At 47.2% G+C, this 12,424-nt stretch overlaps 1 protein-coding gene across 3 annotated transcripts in view; it reads right to left on the reverse strand.

The window, feature by feature from the left end:
• TOPAZ1 (testis and ovary specific TOPAZ 1) overlaps positions 1-12,424 on the reverse strand; it is a 1,878,688-nt gene that overhangs the window by 796,989 nt on the left and 1,069,275 nt on the right. The window lies entirely within an intron of this gene.

Raw genomic sequence — 12,424 nt, forward strand, 5'->3', positions numbered from 1 at the left:
AGTGACCTAGAAACTAGAACATTGTGCCTAGGCCTGTCTTTTTGCCCTACGGAACCTCTAAACTATGTCAATACTCGTATTGACCTTTCTCAAATTCTGCCGCAAACTCAAACTGAAGAAATGGCACAAAGTAAAACTGAATACTAGTAGAGAACTGTGTTCCAACCTGACCCCCAATAAAGAACTTAACATCAGTGATATCGATACCCTTATGACACTACAAAAACTGGGCAGTGGAGGGACCAGTGCCAACCATGATGTGTACCAGACATTGAGAGAGTTTGAAATTAGTTATGATAAAGCAGCAATCACTAAATTTAAACCCAAATCTACGTTTTTACCGAACATGCCGCATGACAATATCAATACTTTTCAAGACATTGTATCTGATCAAGTGTTAAAATTCAAACAAAAAGTGTGGTTAAAAAAAAAATCAGTGCTATTATCGTAAAATCTCACAATAGAACAAAAAAATGTCATTACTAATCTAGCCACTGACCGTTCCATTGTCGTAAAGCCTGCACACAAGGTGGGCAATGTGGATATCATGAGTAGGGATATGTATATAGCAGAAGCCACCCGTCAATTCAGTGTTATGCGCGCTTACCAACAGAAATTAGTACACCAAAAGTATTATAGGCATCTGGAACAATTTAAGAGAATGGTGGGATAAAGGCCTACTAGAATGGGAAAAATATTGTTTTTTAAAGAAAGACTTACCCAAACTCCTAGTCCTATACCTCCTACCAAAAATCCATAAAGACCTTGTCAATCCTCCAAGTCGGCCCAATGTGTCCTCGAGGGGCAGTGCATTAGAGAACGTATCAAGATATGCTGATCATTTTCAGAAAGATCAAGTAGTTCTCCTACCTTCCTATGTGAAGGAAACCAAGGATTTTCTTATCAAAATCCAAGGGGTTGTATGGCAAGATGATTTCCTCTTAATCACAATGGATGTTAGCTCACTATACACAATCATTGAGCATGCATTGGGCATTTCGGACTGCAAACAATACCTCTCCATGATCATTGCTATGATCAGGTTATGTCTTAACAATAATGTTTTTGTCTTTAATGGAGAGATATACAGACAAACCCTCGGTACTGCCATGGGAACTTGTTTCACTCCCACTTTTGCGAACTTGCCAGGGTCGTCTTATGGCTGAGGTACATAGATGACCTCTCCTGATATGGAGGGAAACAGCTGCTTTTACACAGAGATTGAATAACAAGCACAATTTGGTACTTACCAGCAACATCAGTGACAGCAGTTGAATTCCAAGATATCAAGGTGGAAATAAGAAATCACGCCATCCACACAAGTCTGTTTTGGAAACCTACGGCTGGGAACAGTCTGCTCCATGCAATGAGCAGTAATCCCGACAGGCTCAAATGGAGTATCCCCTAAGGGGAACTCCTCAGAGTGTAGCGGAATTGCAGCTCTGAGGAAACCTTTCAAACTGAGCAAGACATTATACTCATGAGATTTGCTGAGAGGGTATCCCAGATGGGTCCTACATAGGGCAGTTGAAAAGGTCAAAACAGTGAGTAGAGCCACCATCTTAGAAAACACAAAGAGCATGGGAGACAATGATACTGATGATGTTGCCCGGGTCATTCTCACTTACAATGGCAGTACCAAGGAAATTCAGAAAATTCTAGCCAGGAACTGGGATATATTGTAGAAAGATCCCATCATAGGCCCTACGATCCCAGATAGACCACGCATCACCTACAGAAAGGGACGCCGCATGAGAGAGATGTTGGTGCATAGTGATATCACCACCAGTGAGGAGAGAGGCATTAACCTGTAAAACTTCTTTCCTTGCGGACACTGCAAAGCCTGCCGTGGCAGCCGCATGCGGGAGGAGTTCATCAACACCAACAATAATGTCTCTATACCCATCCGCCAATTCCTCACATGCAGCTCCACATTTGTAGTACCCACAAGGCCAAAAAACGTGTTCTGGAGCACATGAAGGCCATTACCAACAGGGATCAACACTACCTCACTACCACTTCCAGAGCGGTAATGGAGTCGGCATCGGACAAACTATTTTTGAATAGCAACCTTTGGTTTCGCACCTGGCCAAGCGGAAATGTAGAAGCGGAAGTAAGAAAGTGAAAACACGGACTGCTTGTAAAAGGCTGCAATTTAAAAATAGTTTGTCCGATGCCGGCACCATTGCCACTCTGGAATCGAGAACGGCAAAACGTGTCTCTCAGGTCCTTGTGGTTCGAGCAAAGGCAGATTCCCATATCTTTGGTCGAAACATCTTATAAAGATGGTAAGTTCGAATTTTATATGCCTACATTAGGTGATTACTTCAATAAATATGCTCAGTATCGGTTTTTCGGTTCTTTAATACGGACTTAAACGTCTTGTCCGTTTTTATCTTAATTTCAGGTGTCATTTGAAATTATAATATAGAGGTTGACTGAAATACCGTTACAACACTTTGCGGCCATCATTCCCGCATTAGCGGGTAAGCCATCACTAGCTTCCTTTTTATTACTGTTCTCATGCCGCATGTTAAATACAAAGCCTGATAGCAGTGTTATATGTTTTTATCTACAGCCTATTTTAAATTTGAATGCGGTTCACCGCTAATAGTCTATCGCCACCACACTTTGGAAGCAGTAGATACTCCTGCACTAATTAGAAGCGTGCCGATTCATAAGAAGGTTTGTCTGGTCTAACACTTGGGATAGAATCATCCGCAAAACGGGTTCTTTTATGAACCAAAGCAGTCCTTCATAGAAAACTTGTATTAAATTTTAAATTTACCCCGTTAAAACCGGACGCTGCAGTTTATTTGAGATGTCATCATCTTATTTGTAATATTTCACTACCTAGTAGAATGAAATTTCCCTTCAATATATACAATACAGATAGATAGAGGTTGTACTCATTTATATTATCCTGATATGATCTTATCACTGTTTAAACGCTTGTTCTCCATTTTCATGACATTTCCATATAGTTGCAGACGAGAGAGAGGTGAAGCTTTATGTATCATCAATTCTTTGGCAATATATCTCTTCAAACGCCGACCCCTCGTATAGTCTGCTTCTGATACAGGTATATACATATTAATTAATTAGGTTAGTAATCTCGTTGTTTTCAACCTGAGCCATCAAGAACGTATTTGTTCTTTGCTTCCTTGTTTCTCCCAGTTACGTCACGTCGTTGTCACATCTAATGTTACAAGTCTGCTTCACTTCTAAATTAGAGCACCATTTCTGATAAGGTAAATTACCCCATAATTGCTCTCTTATGGCTAAGGGATGTGAGGACTCCTATAACTATCTTTATCTTCCTTTCTCTAATCCATTTTTTGCTTTCTTTTTTTTCACGTATTGTCACACAATTTGTGGAATAAATTTTGAAATCATGGCTGTATATAATTTAAAAAAAAGTTTTTTATTCCCATGTCACACTTGGTGATGGTTTCCTTAGGTGATGTATATAAAGAGTCACAATCTTTTTTCTCCTTTTTTTCTGTATAGCTTAAAGGGCTAGGTGCCATATCTTGTGACTAGTGATTTTAATAGTTTCTAGTATGTTAGATGTCCCCTTTTTCACTAAAGGGGTCGAATCATGTAAATAGGACCGTTGTATTACATTGCTGCTTTTATATGTTGGTTATTTGTACCCCATTTAGGTTTTGGTGAACCATATACATGGCTTCCTGATGAAGGCATATAGCCGAAACGCGCGTAGGATCTCAAAAAAGTCTCAAGCAGTGTCATTGTTCTGCTATAACTGATGAATTATGAATATTATGGTTATAGGAATGAAGCAATGTTAATGATTTACATTTTTGTACATATATAGATAATTTGTGGTTTATTTTGATATTCACTTATTTAAAAGAAATCTAAAACAATTAAAAATTGATTATATAAACTATCATTTTGACCACACTGTATTTTATTAGTCTTACTCCATTTTGTTTATGTATGTTGTCTAGGTCCAATTATGATAATTTCCTTTCCTAAATCTGTTTTTCTTTACAAATGCTTATTCACCCTGATTTAGGAATATCAATTAGGGGTACCCCATCTTCACAAATACAATAAATTCATAATGCACACTAGGGGTTGAAAATACTGTTCTTGGATAGGCATCCTCAGACTCTGATTTGCCAGTAACCATCAGTCATGTCAAATGTACTGATATACTTGGCAGAGAACAGAGTATCAATCAGCCTATCTGCCCTTGGAATTGGACGGGCATAGTCCTAGTGACTGCATTGAGGCCTCTATAGTCTACACAAAACCTCATCTTTCTCTTACCATCCTGGGTGTGAGGTTTTGGCACATGGACTACGGGACTAGCGCAAGGGCTATCCAAAGCTTCAATGACCCCCAACTCCAGCATCTTTTGGACCTCTGTCCTGATGCAATCTCTGACATGGTCAAGCTGCCTGTGAATTTTATTCTTAACAGGCAGACTGTCACCTGTGTCCACTTCACGGCCACACCAGGAGGTTTGAATGGGAGTCAGAGAAAAGATATTGGGAAACAGAGTAAGAACTTGTCTACAATCAGCTTGCTGTTGATCAGTGAGGCGATCTGTCAAGGCTACTCCTTCAAATGACCCAGCAACAGGGTCTTGTGAGAAGAGATCAGGGAGAGGGTCACTTGTCTTTCTCCTGTCGTTCATCAGAGGCCATGAGCAAGCTCATGTCGAAACTGTCAAGAAAAGGTTTTAGGCTGTTCACATGAAGTACCCTGTGAATACTTCTTAGAGTACCTAGGTAAACCAAGTAGGTGACCTCACCCTTTGCCTCAAGAATGGTGTGGGGGCCACTCCACTTACACTGGAGAGCTGCTGGGCCACAGGCTCCAACACCCACACTTTCTGTTCCGGCTGGTAAACAGCCAGTATAGCCTTTTGGTCATGTCAAGCTTTCTGAAGCTCGTATCTGGCCTCAAGGTTTTTGCTGGCCTTCTTCATACATCGATCCTGTGGGGAGCAAGATTACGCTCCAATCCCAGTCTCACTTTTCAATAAAGAATTGCTGCCTTGAACAAACCTTGCGTTTTGAGCGAGTTTTTGCAGAGGTCCGGATGGGCACATCTAAAATATGGGAAGCAGTAAAAATGCACAATACCATATATGTGGATTCTAAAAGAAAAGTATAAAGATTTTGGCACATAACGTGGAGTAAATTTGGATTAAAATGGAGAAAATTCAAAGTGGAACAATAAGCAGGATCATGTATCCATTAAATGCAGTGCGACTGGGAGCAGAGCGTAATCGCGCATCCCCCCAGGGCATCGTTCAATTACAGTGGGCCACAGGGGAAGGCACATGCCCAGTTCAACGCACGCAACTTTCTGACGATCGTGGGAATACAAGGATTAACAGTGAAAAGTAACGGTGTGCATACCACCCCTCTTGAACCTTCTTCATATATCAGCCATACGAGAATGCAGACCAACTATATAGTCAACTATGTCCTGTTTAGGACGTTTGAGAGGCTGCTCCCAGCCCTCCTTAACCAGACACAATGGACCCCTAACTGGATGTCCACACAGAAGTTTAAATGGGATGTAGACCACCCCCTTCTGAGGAACTTCTGTATGCAAATAGAAGGCAGGTTAGTAAGACTTAATATTCTTGCTTCAGCTTTTCTGGGAGTCCCATGATCATACCCTTTAGGGTCTTTTTGACCCTTTGAACAAACCCACTGCCCTGTGGGTGACAGTGTGTTGTAAACATGTTGTTAAAACCACACTCCTTCCACATAGCAGTGATGTAGGTAGACGCCTCTGTCTAACAAGACATTCTTAGGAACTCCCACTCGGAAAAAGATTCCCAGGAGGGCCCTAGCCACCACAGGAGCTATAGTGGTTGTAAGGGAAATAGTTCTGGATTCCTAGTGGCATGGTCCACCACCACTAGTATGTAACTATGTCCAGATGCTGTTGGAGGGTTTAAGGGACGCACAATGTCCATCCCTACCCTCTCAAAGGGAACAAAAAAGTGGAAGTGGAAGGGGGGGATTTGTGGTCCCACCTGACTTACTTGCCCTGGACTGGCAGGTGACACAGGAGCAACAAAACGCCTTGGTGTCTTTAGAAATGTGGGGCCTGCGAAAGTGAGGGACAAGCCTGTCTCAAGTCTTGCTTTCCCCAAGATGTCCTGCAAGGGGAATATCATGTGCAAGGGACAACAGAAAACCCCGGAATTTCTGAGGTAGGACCAACCTGCTGATGGCACCAGGCTTGGGGTCTCTACTTTCAGAAACTAAGAATCGATCGTCCCAATAAGTCCTGTGGGACCCACTGACATTCCCTGCCTCCTCAGGAGCAGCTTGCTGTCGGAGTTATTCAGCAGAGAGGCAGGTTTTCCGCTCCAGACTCACGTCTGCCCTGGAAGGGGCAGCTGCCCCCAAGAACTCTGCAGTGTCAGGGCCAAGATAGTCTGGGCCAGTTCTTCACAGGGGCTGAGGTCATCTCACTCAGGAGACTGATTTTCACTGGGAGGAGGATAAATCATTACCCTTCCTGTTCCTTCTCTCTGGATCTGGCTGGTCCATTCTTTCAGGATCAACAGCTCCTTCTGAGCCTCTTCTCTTGGCCTGAACCCTGGTGAATGCAAAGGTACTGGCTGAAATGCCCATCATTTCTGCATGTGTCCTGAACTCCACTTTGGACCAGGCTGAAGTGTCTAAATCATTGCTAGGCAGACAGTCCACGGGTAGGTCTGGGAAAACCACAATCATCGCTGAGCCAGTTACCCCTTTCAGCTGAGATTCACAACTCAATGATCTGTCCTGACTTCGCTGGCATTGGTCACTTGGTAACCCTGACAAGTAGGATCTGTTCAGGGGACACAAGTTTCTCGGTCACCAGCGTGTTACTGGAAACGGTGTCCCTGTAAGCCACAGCTTCCTGACCATTTAGGATAGGCTGTTGTCAGTAGTTATCCAAGTTAGTAGGACTTACAAGTAAGAGTAAGGTGGTAAGTTCCATGCCAACATCAAACCAAAACAGCGTCAGTAGGTGTCCTGACTGGTCCAGAGACCACTTCGGTACCCCAGGTTAACCCTACTAATCACTTGGGAGCACTACTAGTACTTGGCTAGTGCTACGGGCGCTAGGTGCTTTAGGAGTAGTAGTTGTATCCTTGGTGCCAGACTTAGATCAATTTGCATCTCTTGCCCTTTTCCTTACAGAGATAGCATCAAGGTTTCTTGTTTGAAGAGGAAGAGGCTTGGGGCTCACTCCAGAGGAAGACTTTTGGGGACCTTGTGAAGACTATTTTATGTCTTTACATTTCACCCCAACGTTCTCTTGGGCCTTAGAAGAATCTGGATTCTTCTGGTCGCCACCATAGGAGCTTTTGACTTTGCCTTAGTGCAGACCCACTTGTCCGCCTTCTTTCCCAATTCTTGGGGAGAGGTCAGAACGGAGTTCACCAGGTAATGGTGCAGTTGCTCATTTTGACAGTTAAGGATGTGCTATTTCATCAATAAATTGTATTGTCCCCCAGACTCATGTACATTCCATGAAGCCAGCCTTCCAGAGCCTTACTAGCACGGTCTACAAAATCTACCCAATCTTGAATGTGTGCCTTCTGTGTGTCCCTAAATTTAACTCTGTACTATTCAGTGGTTAAACCAAATCCATTTATGAGGGACCTCCTTCAAGACTGAGTAATTATCGACATCTTCCTCCCTAAACAGTGAGAAGTTTTTCACTACCTTTGTTAGGAAAGGAGAGCCACAGGATAGCTGCCCACTGCCTCTGAGGGACCTTTTGTACCTTACAGTACCTCTCTAAAGCAGTGATCCATTTATAGATGCCATCCCCTCCTGGTACTATGCTGCTCAAGTTCCTAGTGTAAAAGGAGTCCTCCCTAACCCTGGGTTCACTAGTGCTGCCACCATGGGAGCTTAACCCCACTTCTTCCTAGCTCTCTGAACTGCCTGGCTCTCCTTATCTAAGGCTAACTATTCCTTCTTGAATCTGAGCTTGGCTCTCAAAATCTTGAACAGATGGTATTCCCTTTCTAAGGAGTCCTCCCTCTGGCTAGAGATGGAGGTCCTTGTGGTGTGGTTAGAGGAGGGTGAATTTACAGAGGAGGATCTAGACCTCCCCTGGACTCTTTGCACCCTCCCTGGAGGAATACAGGGGGGCCTACCTCTAGGGCTACCCTCTCTGTCACTAGAACTATTCACTGGTGGATCAGAGTTCACCAGTGAGGGGTCTTCAGACTCCTCCCGTTCAGGCTCGGAATTAAGGTCACTGGGGTGTAACATCCCTGACTCCTCTTCTGTAGGCAAATCACCCATACACACATTGCCCTATACGTCCGACCTATCAGAATTCTGGAGGTCATTCTGCAGGAGCAAATCTAAGAGCTGCTTTGTTAGGGTTACTACAGGTCTTAGGACTCTAGCTACATCCTAAAAACGTAAATTCCTGGAACTTATGACCACTGTATCGGTGGGGCCTCACTGGGCTCACAAACTAAACACATGGTTACTAGGTGTAGCGTGGTGTTGCACCTACCTACTCTAGTGAAAACAAAGCTTTCAAAGATTGGCAAAAGGGTTGTGCTAGACCCTCAACTACCAATCCAGAAATTGCAATACAACTTACTAGATTACAAAGTATTAAGTGAGCCTAGGTAGTGGTTGTTTTTCATGTAACCTTCACCTATATTAAATGGTAAAAGAGTACAAGCTCAAATCCTACCGCTGCCACCAAGTATATGGTGGACACTTATTCAAGTGGTGTACCTTGCACTAATTCATGCAACGCTTATGGTGATTTTAGTGGTCTATGATAACCATAGAAAGCTCTTAAAGTGGTAGCTGTGGAGAGCAGCCTTCAGACTTACCTTGAAGGAGTGTTAAGCAACTTGTTTTACTAGTTTAACCTGTAGTGTAAGTTAGATGAAAAGAAACAACAGTGTTTAGCAAAAATAAGTCTCTTTATTACAACACAATATCACTATGACATTGGTATTAGGGGTAGGCAGAAAACTCTGCTCCGCCAGCGTAGCGGATAAAGCCAGCCACCCCTGCTCCCCGGCCCGGTCCCTGCTTCTGAAAGCAGCCAGGCCGGGGAGAGCCTCCCCGGGCCCCGGTGGACCCCCGTCCCCAGCGCCCGGACCCTCGGGTGGCTTGCAGGACAGGGGGCTCCCTCACTCCGGGGCCCGTCGGACGGCGCACGAGCCCTGGGCCCGGTCCCAGCTTCCGAATCCTAGCCAGGCCGGAGAGAGCCTCCCCGGGACCCGGTGAACCACCCCGTCCCCAGCGCCCGGACCCTCTGATGGCTTGCAGGACGGGGGCTCTCTCACCCCGGGGCCTGCCGGATGGAGCGCAAGCCCCAGGCCCGGACCCAGCTTCAGAAACACTAGCCAGGCTGGGGACCGCCTCCCCGGGCCCTGATTGACCCCCGTAACCAGCACCTGGACCCTACGATGGCTTGTAGGATGGGGGCTCACACAACCCGGGGCCCGCCAGACAGAGTTCGAGTCGCAGGCGCAGTCCCAGCTTCAGAACCCTAGCCAGGCTGGGGAGAGTCTCACCAGGCCCCGGTGGACCCCAGTCCCCAGCGCCCGGACCCTCGGCTGGCATGCAGGATGGGGGGGTCCCGCACTCCAGGGCCTGCCGGACGGAGCTCAATGCCCGGTCCCAGCATTCCGAACCCTAGCCAGGCCGGGAAGAGCCTCCCCGGAGGACCCCCCAGTCCCCAGCACCCGCGCCCTTGGCTGGAACCAAGGAGGGTTACGCCCAGGCCGTATCCTTGCCCCCATGGCCTGCCCGAGGAGCCCATTTTTCTCTACCATTAAGCCCCCACATAGTGGGGGCTTACAGAACTTTGGGGAAGGACAAAAGTTGGGGTCAGCCCGGCCGGCCATCTGGTCTCCCAGCCCGCAGGGCCATCTGGTCACCCGGCCCGCAGGGCCATCTGGTCGCTCAGCCAGGCCACCAGATGGCCTGTGATGACCAAGCACCAAGATGGCCTTTGAGGGTGCCGTACCCAGTCGCTCTTGCAGTCCGGCGAGGGGTGGCCAGGCACACCGAGGCAGCCACTCGGGATGCTCCTTCCCCGGGGCTTCTACTCGCCTCCCTGCCCGACTGGGGCAGCGAGAAGGAGAGGCCCAGCCGGCCATCTGATCACCCTGCCGACCCACAAGGGATGGTGGCCCCCATCCCCACACCCTGGTGGGGCAGGGACGGGTGGGTCCTATGCCGAAGGGCACGTGGTGGAGGATGTAGAAGAGTAGGATCTGCTTCACATGGGTTCCCCCACTTTTTGCTGGTGTTTCACTGTCTTTCGACCTTAGTCTGGCTGTGGCCCTGCTAATCAGGACCCCAGCCTAGCTGCTTCCTTTCTAAAATGCTTTGCATGTACACTAGGTACAAATCTAATTGGATTCTGGAGTGCCCATAATATATGGTATACTATGTACCTAGGGCATAGGTACCTCAGAGGCCTACCAGGGGCTGCAGCATATATTATGCCACCCCTGGGAAGCACTCCAAAATGACACCACAGGTCTGCTACTGCAGCCTGGGTAAGGGTGTGCTTGCACCGCTTACTGTGGTATAGGCTACCTATATCACTACCCTATACAGAAACATATAAACCTGTAAGCCACTCCTATTGCAGGCCTTGACAATCCTGAAGGCAGAGTGCTTGGTTTTGTGTGAGAGGGTGCGCAAGCATGAGCTGAGCATCTCTGCAGCTTTTGGAAATACTGGCCTCCTGCTGCTGACCGAAACTCCGGCAGATCCCTGGACAATAGGTTTCCTGTCGAGGGGAGTTGTCACTACCTCCCCATACAGACAGATGTGTATTGGGGCTGAGTGGGAGCACTCTCTGGTGCTTTGAAGTCCTGCACTAGGGGCACACTTGGTGTACCTGTGCATAGTCCAGTTCAAACTGGTCGCAGGGGCTACCTGACCCTGCTCTGGCGTGAAACTGGACAAAGGAAATGGTTGTAACCACTCCTCTTTCCAAGCCCACCCATAGGTGGGGCCTTAGAGTTAGTCCATCCCCTAAACTTGTATAATTATAGGAATCCACTCCCTAGGACTTTAGATTACCCTGGACGAAACTCTGCAACATGTATCCGGGACCTTCAACTTTCTATCACGACTAGAAGATGGAAGAAATCTCCCTTGTGGTCAAGACCGGTCTGCATCGCTGAAGCTCCCGCCAGACGCCGAAGTCTTTGCATCACCAGAGGTGGATTTCCAGACTTCCCCCCAAGGCTACCCTGAGTCCACAGCAACGCTGAGGCCCGTGGCTATCGTGGAACCGTGACCCCTGGACACCAAGATCTTTTGCAGCAACACTATCTTCCTGGACCTCCTCGAAGTTGTGCTTTGGTCTCCGAGTAGCCCCAGCCTTGAGCACCTCCTGCACCAAAGATAGTTGGCCTTCACTCCACGAGTGACCCGTGGGCCAGCTTCAAGTGCGACCGCTCGAGGCTCCTTCGCGATCACTAGCCCATTGGCTAGCAGGTCCCCACGAAGGCAACTCCTTTTCTGCTTTGGCTTTCCTGGTTGCTCCAGACGTGCCCTGACTTACCCTCGCTGGGTGAGTCCCTCAGACCTTGCTAGTCTGCACTGCAGTCCTTTCTCTAAATTACAGTGACTTGCCGTTGCCAAGGCTTGTTGGGTCCATTCTGGTCGCCGACACCGCAGCACTCAACAGACTTCGTGGGACAGCTCGAATCCGGCTCGTGGACTTCGACGCCTCCTGGACCTCGTGGCTGAAGAGTCAAGACACCCATCAACTCACCTGAAGCACCCGACATCTGTGAGCACTGGTCCATCCTGCCCTCGGTCACTGGCAAGTAACCCAGACTCTGTCCCCTCTGCTTTCAGGTTCCTTAAATCCTAGATCCAGGCTTGGATCTCTCCGGACACTTCTCTTCACGGCAGCAGCAGTTCTTTGCAGGCTTCCATTGGAATCGACGACGCGACCCGTCACCAAAAGACACCTATGCACCCGACTTCCCTGGGTGAGGTAACTCAAGTACTCCGTTGCTCACGCGAGTGCTAGCCCTAGAACTTCTTAAGTCCAAAAGGGTTTGGTCCTTACTCGATTAGGAAGTGTCCCTAATCTTTACATTTCTAACCGCGACATTGCCCATAGAAGATAACGGGAACCTGCGGTTGTGTTTAAACACTGTATACAGTCCCCGTGGGTCCCCTGTGTCACTACCTTGGATGGTTCCTTGGGGTCCCAGCGATTCTACAGGCTCTAGGCCTTGTGTCTAGTTCAGTCGTGGTTCTTATACCACTTTTTTGGTATATGGTTTGGTACGCCCCTAGGGCCCAAACGTGTATTTGTGTTATTACTGATGATTGCTATCTTGTAACTTAAGTACTTCGAACTCCAGTCTCATAAAGAGACTGGAGGGGTGTGTGTTAACCAAAATACA

This window comes from Triturus cristatus, chromosome 10 (assembly GCF_964204655.1).
Source record: "Triturus cristatus chromosome 10, aTriCri1.1, whole genome shotgun sequence".
NCBI classification, from domain to species: Eukaryota; Metazoa; Chordata; class Amphibia; order Caudata; family Salamandridae; genus Triturus; species Triturus cristatus.